The sequence below is a fragment of the Hemiscyllium ocellatum genome, chromosome 33, assembly GCF_020745735.1.
Source record: "Hemiscyllium ocellatum isolate sHemOce1 chromosome 33, sHemOce1.pat.X.cur, whole genome shotgun sequence".
NCBI lineage: Eukaryota > Metazoa > Chordata > Chondrichthyes > Orectolobiformes > Hemiscylliidae > Hemiscyllium > Hemiscyllium ocellatum.
The window spans coordinates 41,366,910-41,379,338 of NC_083433.1; the positions used below are offsets into that span (position 1 = coordinate 41,366,910).

Sequence of the window (12,429 nt, forward strand, 5' to 3'; positions counted from 1 at the left end):
AATATTGTGAAGAGTGTAGTTCTGCTGTATAGTTCTCAGTGAGAGGGAGGGGCTCAGCAGTAAGGGAAAGGAATTGGTCAGGCAACGGGTTTAACCATGACAATGTTTCATTGGAGGAAACTGCACCTAATCGAGTAGTGGGAATGTGGTTAGCAGCTTGATAACTGAGTAACAGTGGAGTAATGGAGAGGGATGACGGGGAGGGAGAGCTGGGCATTGTCAGTGTACATGTGAAACCCAACATGGTGCTTTTGCACAATGTCACCTCCTGTCAGTATGTAGAGGAGATACAAGAGGGGCCAAGGATAGATCCATGAGGGACACCAAATGCAAGGAATTCAGAAAGGAAAGGGAGAGTGGAGATGGAGCAGGACTTTTCAACAACCATGAGGTCAAATATTAGTTTTTCACAGAATGGGAGAGAAGGACATAACCAGAAAAGACAGAACAAGGAACAATATCTGTGAATCGGTGACGGAGACTGATGAGGAGGGGGAGAAAAGAGAGTTGGAAACTCTATGGTTTACTGAGATGAGGGTAAAAGGGTCAAGATGAGCTCTGATAAGGCTTGACCGGGATTGGAGAAAGTTTGGACAAAATCCGGGAACACCACGTGAGGCAGTTTGACTCAGTGGGAGGGAGGGAAGCAGCAGATCGGATTGTCTCAGTCTTAGTGACAGAGAAACTCCATGTGCTCCAAACTCTTGTTGTTGGAGAGAAGGATGGAGGAGACAGGATGATGGACAGTGTTTCACAAAGAAACAAAACCTGGGTAAGTGATATTTAAAGTGAGTGAACAAACCGAATGTATTTAACTTTTACCCAAAATATTAAAACCAATGACAGAAATCCTGGTTCGAATCCCAACTTGGCAGATGGTGGAATCTGAATTCAAGAAAAAATAACTGGAATTAGGAATCTCCTGATCTCCATGGAACCATTGTCAATGGTGGAAAAATATCCTGCCAACCCCACAGTGGCCCAGCCAGCTACTCACTGTATTAATCACTGCAAAGTCTCAACAAAGGAATGAAACTGGATGGACCACTCAGCATCTGACAAGGCATCAGAAAATACCACCACAGAATCAGCCCTCTCGATGGTGCAACGTCCTCCAGACTAACATCTGGAGTTTGGTGTCAAAATGTGCAGAGCTGTCTCACAGACCAATCAAGGAACAGCCTGACATACTCATACTCATGGAATCAACTCTTACAGACAATGTTGAAAATGTGTTGCTGGAAAAGCGCAGCAGGTCAGACAGCATCAAAGGAGCAGGAGAATCGACGTTTCGGGCATGAGCCCTTCTTCAGGAGCCCTTTTACAGACAATGACCAGATACCACCATCACCGTCCCTAGATATCGAGAGTGTGGTGATGGAAAAGCACAACAGGTCAGGCAGCATCCGAGGAGCAGGAGAATCGACGTTTCGAGCATGAGCCCTTCATCAGCCTGACCTGCTGTGCTTTTCCAGCACCACACTCTCGACTCTGATCTCCAGCATCTGCAGTCTTCACTTTCTCCTGAAATCTCTGGATATGTCCTGTCCCACCAGCAGGACAGACCAGGCAGAGGTGGTGGCACAGACAGGGAGGATTTGCCCTCTGAGTACTCAGCATTGACTCCGGACACCAGGAAGTCTCATGGCTCCTGCTGATTACCACGCTCCGTCCTCCCTTGGCTAATGAATCACTTCTCCTTCATGTTGAACAACATTTGGAGGAAGCACTGAGGAAGTAAAATGGTGTCAAACGTACTCTGGGTACAGGATTTCAATGTCCACAATCGAGACTAGCTCTGCAACAGAATTACTGACTCAGCTGGTCAGGTCCTAAAGGATATAGCTGCTCAACTGAGTCTGCAGCAGGTGGTGAGGGAACCAACAACAGGGAAAAACATACTTGATCTCATTGTTATGAACTGACCAGCTACAGATACATCTGTCCATGACAGTATCGGTACGAGCGACCATTGCACATTCTTTTTGGAGACACAAGTCTTGGCTTAAAGTTGAGAAAAACTTCCATTGTGTTGAGTGACACTATCACCGTTCTAAATGGGACAGACTTTGATGAGATGTAGGAACGTAAATTGGATCTCCCTGAGGCACTGTGGGACATCAACAACAGCAGAACTGTACTCCAGCACAATCTGTAATCTCATGGGTTTGTAAATCCTGCTCTCACCCATCACAAAGGACAGGAAAGGAGGGCATGCCCAGAGCAGCACCAGGCATAACTAAAAATGAAGGGCCAACCTGGTGAAGCTACCAAACAGAACCATCTGCATATCAAACAGCATCAACAGCAAGCAACAGAGTTAAGTGATCCCACAACCAATGGATCAGATCAGAGCTCTGCAGTACTGCCACACCCAGTTGTAAACGGTGATGGACAATAAAACAACTCACTGCAGGAAACATCACAGATATCCTTACTGATGGAGGGGCCTCACACATCCATGCACCAGATAAGTCAACAGCATTTGCAGCCAGAAGTGGGATGCTCCATCTCAGCCTTCTCCAGTGGTTTCCAACATCACAGATGTGAGTTTTAAGCCAGTTTCATTCAGTTTGAATAACATCAAGAAGTGGTTAAGTAGTGCAAAGGCTACGGGCCCTGCCAATATCCTGGCAATAATACTAATGGCTTGTGCTCCAGAACTTGCCACCCGCCAAGCCAATTACCGCTCCAGCACTGGCATCTACTGACATTGTGGAACATTGCCCAGGCATGTTCAACAGAAAACACAGGGCAATCCAACCAAACCAATTTCCCTCCGTCCGTCCACACTCGATCAGCAGTAAAGTGATGGAAGATGTCACCAACAGGGCTACCAAGCAGCAGCTGCTCAGCAACAGCCAGCTGAGTGACACTCATTTCAGGCTCCACCATGGCCACTCAGCTCCCGATTGTGTTACCGCCTGATTCACAACCTGACAACCAGCTGAATCCCAGAGGTGTGGTGAGGTGAGGGGGACAAGACCACTATTTCGAGCTGATTCTAACATTGTATTAGCTCATATACTCTCATCCACCTTGTGTTATCTCCAGACTTCCTTATACAAACACACTCCTGGCCAACTTCCCACGTTCAACCTCCCTGTTATCTAAAGAAAAACTAAATCTCTGCCCAAGTACTTCCTCGTACCAAAACTTGTTGATCCATCAAAAGGCTGCTATTCATAATCAACAACATAGAGCCACAGAGATGTACAGCATGGAAACAGACCTTTCGACCCAACCTGTCCATGCCGAACAGATATCCCAACCCAATCTAGTCTCACCTGCCAGCATCCGGCCCACATCCCTCAATTTAAAATTCTCACCCTTGATATAATTCCTGGTTGTGATCATCCCTAGCTCACTGCATCACACACCCTTTGAGAACTCGACAACCCATTCTGTTCAAGATTCACAATGATCTGTTAATTCATTACCTCACCTGGGTGGCTGCTTTTACAGTTGCCAAAGCAACAAGGTCTGAAATTCACAGCCAAAACCTCACAGGTCTGCTTTCCTCCTTTAAGACATTCCTCAAAACCTACTTCTCTGGACTTGTCTAAAGTTTCCAATAATATTTTTGTGAAATTATAAGCATGATAATAAAACTACAAACTGTTCCTGATTTGGACATTATCTTCAAATCATCACTGTTGCTGTAATGAATACTCTGTAATGTCTCTTACCCAACCACATTGTGGAGCACCTTCACCACACAAACTGCAGCTGTACAAGAAAGTCAAACATCACCCTCTCCCCAGGCAACAGGGCTTTGGCATTAATCACTGGGATCTGTGGAAGGAGAAACACAGTTGATGTTTCAGGGAGTGCAAAACGGATTACAGGGAACGAAAATGCTGCAGAATTTATAGTCAGAAACGGAAGGAAAATACACTTGCTCATCGGAAAAAAAGAATTCTTGACTGTCAAAAATTTTCCAGAAAAAAATTGATAAGCAGCACACGGTCAGGGGCTGGGCGGCAGTGAAAAATTAACGTATAAAAATGTCTGTAAAAGAAATAGTAAAATACACCCATTGTTCGAGACTGAGGAAGCTAGACATTAACAAAGTGGTCATGAGGGAGCCCAGAGATGAAGCAGAACAGTATAAGCTGTTATGATCCCACAGTCATAGAGATGTATAGCGCCGACACAGACTCTTCGGTCTAACTCATCCATGACAACCAGGTATCCGAAACTAATCTATTCCCATTTGCCAGCACTTGGCCCATATCCCTGTAAACGCTTACTCATCATATCATGTGTCTATTTAGACGCCTTTAACAAGTTTTATCTGTACTAGCCTCCACCACTTCCTCTGGCAGCTCATTCCACCCACTGCATGAGAGTTGTCCTTTAGGCCCCTTTGAAATTTTATCCGTTCATCCTAAAGCAATGCCTCTACTTCTGGACACCATCACTCCAAGGAAAACACCTTGTTCATTTACTCCATTCATGCCCCTCTTGATAGTATAAACCTCCATAACATCACAGCTCAGCCTATTGCACTCCAGGGAAAACAGCCCAGCCTCCAACCTCAAATCCTCCAACACTAACAACATTCTTGGAAGTCTTTTTTGAAACCTTTCAAGTTTCACAGCACCCTTCTGATAGGAGGCAGGCCAGAACTGCACACAATATTCCAAACGTGGCCTAACGAATGCCCTGTACAGCAACATGACCTCCCACATCCTGTACTCAATGCTCGAACCAATAAAGGAATATAAACTGAACACCTTCTTCACCATCCTATCTGCCTGCAACTTGACTTGCAAGAAACTATGAACCTGCAGTCCAAGGTCTCTTTGTTCCGCAAACGTCTCCAGGGCCTGGCCATTCAGTGTATAAGTCCTGCACTGATTTGCTTTTCCAAAATGCAGCACCTCACATTTATCTAAATTAAACCCCATCTGATCAATATCTCATTGTAATCTGAGGTAACCTTCTTCATTATCCACAATACCTCCAATTTTGTATGACCTGCAAACTCATTTCCGATACCAAATCATTTAAATGAATGACAAAACAAATCCAGAAATAAACATCCATTTCTCTGAGTTTGAATGTGCTCTGTAAATCCTGCCCAATGACTCTGTACCACAGAAAGGCTGCACATGCGCCTGGCAGCGCCTTGCCCCCTACAAAGCTGGCAGTTCCGCATGTATCCAGTGAATTCTTGCCCCGAATAAAGATGGTGACGCGTACACATGCCTGCAGCCACACTGAGGCAATTCCCCATTTACTGAAAACACGAAACTGGGACGTTACAAAATATGTGTTTTCCGATGCGCACATTGTGTTTGTAAAACCTCTCCACTCACACAGAACCTCTCTCACCTCCTGCGGTTCCACAGACAGCCTTGATTTTTGCAGGTACCTATTCTCTGCCTGGTTACTCGTTTGTCCTTAGTGTATTTGTACAATCACTTTGGATTCTCCTTAAACCTATTTCCTAAAGCTATCTCATATCCCCTTTTTGCCCTCCTGGTTTACCTCGAGTATACTCCTACTGCCCCTATACTCCTCTAGGGATTCACACAAACACAGCTCTCTGTCCCTGCCAAATGCCTCCTTCATTTTCCTGACCAGGCCCTCAATTTCTTTCGACAGGCAGCATTCCCTACACCTACCAGCCTTGGCCTTAACAGGAACATACTGTCTATATACTCTCATTCTGGCAGGCCTGTGGAGGCAATAGCAGATGAGGACAGAGAAACAATCACTCCCAGTAAAGAGGCAATGTTGGGAAAGATAACAGCCTCAAGGTAGCTGGGTCTCCTGGCCCTGATGGAATGCATTCGAGGGACTAAAGGAGATGGGGGTGGGCGGGGGGGGGGGAAAGGATAACAAAGTCGTGATAATTCACTAAAATTTGTTGGATTCTGGGATGGTTTTGACAGACTGGAAGCTGCAAATTGGTGCCACTATTTTTCAAAAAGGACCTGTTAGCTTAACTTCTGCAGTGGAGAAAATGCTTGAATCTCTCAAGGAAGTAGTGGTGAGATATCTGGGTAGAAATTGTCTCATTTCGCAGACACAGCATGGATTCATGAAAGGCAGGTCACGTTTAATGGATTTACTGGAATTATTTGAGGATACAATGAGCGCGTTGGACAAGGTGGAACCGGTGGATGTGGTGTACCTGGATTTCCAGAAGGTATTCGATACGTTGCCACACAAAAGGCTGCTGTATAAGGTAAAGATGCACAGCATTATGGGTAATTATCATTGATACAGGATCGGTTCACCAACATAATAAAGAATGGGGATAAACGGGTGTTTGGATTAGTGTTGACACTACAACTGTTTGCAATTTACACAAATGTTTAGGAATTGAGGACCAAGTGTACGGTGTCAGAGTTCACATTTGATACAAAGATGAGTAAAGCAATGTCTGCAGAGTCCATTGCAAGTCTGCACAGGGATACAGATCAATTAAGTGAGTGGGTAAGGATCTGGCAAATGGAGTTCAATGTTGGGATATGTGAGGTCATCCATTTGGGTCGGACTAACAGCAAAATGGATGATGAAATGGTGAAAACATGCAGCAGGCTGCTGTGCAGAGGGAGCTGGGTGTCCTTGTGCATGAATCACAGGAAGCTGGTTTGCAGGTACAGCAGGTAATTAAGGCAGTGAAGGGAATATTGTCCTTCATTGCCAGAGGGATGGTTATGCTGCAGCTGTACAGGGGCTGGGGAGGCCACACCTGGAGTACTGTGTACAGGTTTGATCCCCTTACATTAGCAAGGATGTACTGGCACTAGAGGGAGTGCAGAGGAGGGTCACTAGTTTGAGTTGGGAGTTGAGAGGGTTGGTGTATGTGGAGAGATTGAGAAAACATGTTCTATACTCATTGTAATTTAGAAGAATGGGACGTTGGATAGGAAACAAATAAAATTATGAGGGGAGGAGATAAGACAGAAGCAGGGAGGCTATTTCCACTGGGGACGGGTCCAACTCCAGAGCCTCAAAATAAGGGGGAGCAGATTTAGGACTGAGATCAGGAGGAGCTTCTTCAGCTAAAGGGTTGTGAATCTGTGGCGTTCCCTGCTGACTGCAGCATTTGAATGCCTTTCAGGCAAAATGTAGATTTGTGAACAGGAAAGGAATTAAGGGTTATGGTGGGAGATCGGGAACGTGGAGCTGAGGCCATGAAAAGATCAGCCCTGATCTTATTGAATGGTAGAGCAGGCTGGAGGGGCCAGGTGAAAGTTCTTGCCTCGTGCCATCAAAATCAGCCTTTGTCCAATTCAGAACCTTAACATGTAGATCTGGTCTATTATTTTCTGTAACTATTTTAAAACTAGTAGAATTATCAGAGAATCCCAACAGTGTGGAAGCAGGTCATTCAGCCCATCACACTGATACTGACCCTGAGAGCCTCCTCACCTCCCCCAGTAACATTGCATTTCCCAGGGCCACCCAACCTACACATGCCTGAACATTACGGACAATTCAGCCTGGACAATCCACCCAACCTGCACATCCCTGAACACTGTGGACAATTCAGCCTGGATAATCCAACCTATCCTGCACATCCCTGAACACTGTGGACAATTCAGCCTGGATAATCCAACCTATCCTGCACATCTTTGGACTGTGGGAGGAAACCAGAGAACCCAGACAAAATCCATGCAGAATACCCCAATAAGGTGGTCATCCCTTTCTTATTTCCCAGTTCCAACGAAATAACTTCAATGGGCGTGCTCCCAGCAATATCTTCCCTAATCAAAAACATAATGCTATCCTGAATCAAAAATGCTACTCCCCCTCCTCTCTTGTCCCCCTTTCTATTCTTCCTATAGCATCTATACCCTGGAACATTAAGCTGCCAGTCCTATCCATCCCTGAGTGATACCTCTGTAGTTGCTATAATATCCCAGTGCCATGTTCAAAACCATACCCTGAGCTCATCTGCCTTCCCTGTCAGGCCTCTTCTATTGAAGTAAATGCAGTGCAACTGCTCAGTCCGACTTCATTCTGTGCCTTGCCCTTGCCTGCCTTGACTATTTGACTTCTGAACTGTACCAGTCTCAGACATACTCTTTCCTCACTATCTTATTGGGTTTACACCCACTCCCTCACTGGTTTAATGCCTCCCGAGTATCACTAATATCTCCCTGTCTGGATGTTAACACCTTCCAATTCAGGTACAATCCATCCTTCTTATGCAGGTCAACTCTACTCCAGAGGAGATCACAATGATCCAAAAAAATGTGAATCCTTTTCCCCTGCACCAGCTCCTTAGCCACTCATCCAGCATCTCCTCCTCCTCTGTAATATGGACATTTTTCAAGATGTCACCATTTATTTCCCCACATTCTATATCTCCCATGTACTTCTTCACAGTAAACACTGATGCAAAACACTGGTTTCCTATCTCGCCCATCGCCTGCAGCTCCACACAATGGCTGTCTTGCTGATCTTGGAGGGTCTCTATTTTCTCCCTAGTTAGCCTTTTTTTCTTCATGTATTTATAGAAGCCCTTCGGATTATTCTTAAACCTATTCGCCAAAGCTATCTCACGTCCCTTTTTTGCCTCCTGATTTCCCTCTTAATTATACCCCTACTGCCTTTATACTCAATTTTTTTGGATTGGAATAAATGCAAAATATAACAACCTGACAAAACAGACGAGGGCAGGACTTACACTCAATAAAAGTAGGGCCTGAGTAGTGATATGGGAACAAAGAGATCGAGGGCTTCACGTCTTTGAAGTTTGTGTTACATGTAGACAGGGTGGTTAATAAGGTGCTAAGCACACTTACCTTCATTGTTCAGACCTTGGAGTACAGGAGTTGGGACGTTATGTTGAGGATGTACAAGATGTTGGGGAGGCCTCTTCTGGAATACTCTGTCCAGTTCTGGTTGTGCTGTTATAGGAAGGATATTATTAAATTGGAGCAGGTTCAGAAGAGATTTACCAGCATGTTGCCATGAATGGAGGGATTGTGTTCTAAGGAGAGGCTGGATAGGCTGGGAATTTTTTCACTGGCGTACACGAGGTTGAGGCGTGAGCTTATTAGAGGTTTATAAAATTAGAAAGAGTGTAGACAGGGTGAATAGCCGGGGAGAGGGGATTCAAAACTCGGGTGCATTCATTTTGAGAAGAAATGAGAAAGATTTGAGAAAATACATGAAGGTTTTAATAAAAAAGATACACGTGTGGAATGAACTTCCAGAGGAAGTGGTAGCTGTGAATACAATTACAATATTTAAAAGACATTCAGATAAGTACATAAATAGGAAATATTTGGATGGATGTGGACCAAGCGGAGGCAGGTACAATTAGTTCAGTTTGGAATTATGGTCGGCATGGACTGGTTGGACCACAGGGCCTGTTTCCTTGCTGTATAACATTATGACTCTAATCCTCACGATCCCTAAATTCCTCCATCCTCAACTCGCCTGATCAATGTCACCTAAACCATCCTCACAACTCTTCCTTATTTATATAATTCCTCACTAGCCACAGAACGCTCCCTATCTCATGTCCTCCAGTTTCTCAAATCTCTGCGATATGTGCCTTTCTTTAGTTCCAACCTTGAGGATGCCTCATTCACTCCGATTGGATGGAGGACAAACTCGTACGACCTGGTCCTCCAGTACTGCCCTCTGGCCCTATTGGCCTGCGCTGACATCACTCACCTCACAATGGGCCCCGGATGATTGGTGGGATCCTCCCTCTCTCTGCTCTGGGATGAGCTTCAACATTCACAGTCAATGGGGCAGTATCACAGAGCACAGGGGCTGGGGGCTATTCAGCCCATTGGGGCTGTACTCTCTCCCTCTGGAGATGCTGCAAATCTGTCCCAATTCCCTTCCCATTTGCCCATAGCACCCCAAATCTTCCCTTAAAAAGTAAAATTCCAAATCTGTTTATGAATAATTGCTGAGTCTGTCCAGCTGCCGTTCAGACTATTCCAGATGCTCAGAACTTACTGAAGAACATAATGTTCACATATTCACTTATTATTTGCCAATTACCTGAAAATAGTTACTAAAATTGTGACATTGTTAACAATTCCCCTCTCTCTGCAAATTAAATATCTTAGAAACAAATTTGCAGCTGATCAAAATCACTGCTTAACCTTCTCAGCTCCAAGAACAATTATCTGTGCTTCTGCTAGCTCTCCACAAAAGAGGAACACATCTTATTTTCATTTATTAGTGTCATAGAGATGTACAGCACAGAAACAGACCTTTGGTCCAATTTGTCCATGCCAACTAGGAATCCTCAACAACTGGAGCCCCATTTGCCAGCGATTGGTCTGTATCACTTGAAACCCTTCCTATCCATGTACCCAATCGGATGCCTTTCAAATGTTGTAATTGTATCAGCCTCCACTACATCATCTGGCAGCTCATTCCACACACACACCACACTCAGTTTGAAAACTTTGCCCCTTAGATCCGTTTTAAATCTTTGCCCTCTCAACTTAAGCCCATGCGATTGTTTTGAACCCACCTAACTGGGGGGAAAAGACCGTGGCTGTTCACCGTATCCATGCCCCTCATGATTTTATAAATCCCCATGAAGTCACCTCTCAGTCTTTGACTCTCCAGGGAAATTAACCCTGGCCTATTCAGCCTCTCCCTGTAGCCCAAATCCTCCAATCCTAGCAAAGTCTTTGTAAATCTTGTCTGAACTCTTTCAAGATTCACAACATCCTTCCAGAACAGGGAATTTCGAACCTAAAACATAATTCCTGAAATGGCTTAATCAATGTCCTGTCCAGCCACAATTTGACGCTCCAGCTTCTGTACTCAATGCATTGACCAATAATATAAGCATACCAAACCCCACCTTCACTAGCCTGCCTATCTATGACTGTACTTTCAAGGAACAATGAACCTGCACTCCATGATCTCTATGTTCAGCAACATTCCAAGGACTTTACCATTAAGTGTATAAGTCCTGCCCTGATTTGCCTTTCCAAAATCCAACAGCTTACATTTGTCTCAATTGAACCCAGTCTGCCATTCCTCACCCCAATGGCCCATCTGGTCAAGATCCTGTTGCATTCTGAACTAACCTTCTTCATTGTCCACTACACCTCCAATTTTGGTGTCTTCTGTAAACCTACTGACCATATCTCATATTCACATCCAAGTCAATTATTTAAGGACCCAATATCCATTCCTGCAGCAAACTGCTGCTCACAGGCCTCCAGTCCACAAATCAACCCTCTGCACCACCCTCTGCCTCCTACCTTCAAGCCAGTTTTGTATCCAAATGGCTAGTTCTCTCAACATTTCATGTTATCTAACCTTGCTAACCAGTCTGCTTTGTGGAACATCGTTCAGTGTCCATATAGACAACGTTCACAATCTGCCTTCATCAATCATCTTTGTCACATCTTCAAAAAAAACTCAATCAAGTTAGAGAGAGAATTTCCCACACACAAAGCCATGCTATCTATCCCTAACCATTCCTCGTCTTTCCAAATACATGTAAATCCTGTCCCTCAGAATCCATTCCAACAACTTGCCTGCCACTGACTTCAGGCTCACTGTTCTCTTGTTCCCTGGCCTTTCCTTACCACCTTTTTAAATAATGGCACATGCCTTCCAGCACCTCACCTGTCACCAATGACAATATAAACATCTCAGGGAGGGGCACTGCTATCACATTCCTAGCTTTCCACAAATGTCTGGGATACACCTTAACAGGTCCCAGGGATTTATCCACCTCGATATGATTCAACACATCCAGTACTACCTCCTCTGTAATATGGTCAGGAGCCGGGCAGCAGTGGACAATTCATTTACTGAAAGGTCTGTGAACATAACAGTAAAATACTAAACAGAGCAAAAATACACTCAGAGACTGAGGAAGCTAGATAGTGAACAAGTGGACATCAAGGTGCTCAGAGGCGAATCGGAGCAGTTTTATGATCCCACAGTCAGAGATGTCTAGCACCGAAACAGACTCTTCAGTACAACCCATCTATGCCAACCAAATATTCGAACCTAATCTATTCCCATTTGCCAGCACTTGGCCGGCATCCCTCTGAACCCTTCCTATTCAACTGCCTTTGAAATGTTACATTTTTTGTTGCCCTTTAGGTCCCTGTTGAATTTTCCCCTCTCACCCTTAACCTATATCCTCTAGTTCTGGGCTCCACCACCCCAGGGTAAACACCTTGTCTATTTACGCTATCCATGCCCCTCACGATTATATAAATCTCTTCAAAATTACACCTCAGCCTATGACACTCCAGGGAAAATCGCCCCCGCTATTATGCCTCTCCCTGCAACTCAAATCCTCCAACCCTGGCAACATCCTTGAAAATCAATTCTCAAACCTTTCAAGTTTCAGTGCCTCCTTCTGATAATAGGGAGACCAGAATTGCACACAATATTCCAAAAGTGGCCTAACCAATGTCCTGTCCAGCTCCTGTACTCAACGCTCTGACCAACAAA

General features: G+C 44.7%; 1 long non-coding RNA gene across 1 annotated transcript; it reads right to left on the minus strand.

Annotated features, from left to right (window-relative positions):
* Positions 1–3,708: 3,708 nt before the first annotated feature.
* On the minus strand, positions 3,709–11,341 carry LOC132831163 (uncharacterized). Its single transcript, XR_009646479.1, has 3 exons — positions 11,275–11,341; positions 8,772–8,876; positions 3,709–3,795 (listed from the first exon to the last, which is right to left on the minus strand). It is a non-coding gene; the product is annotated as an uncharacterized LOC132831163 (long non-coding RNA).
* Between the last annotated feature and the right edge of the window lie 1,088 nt (positions 11,342–12,429).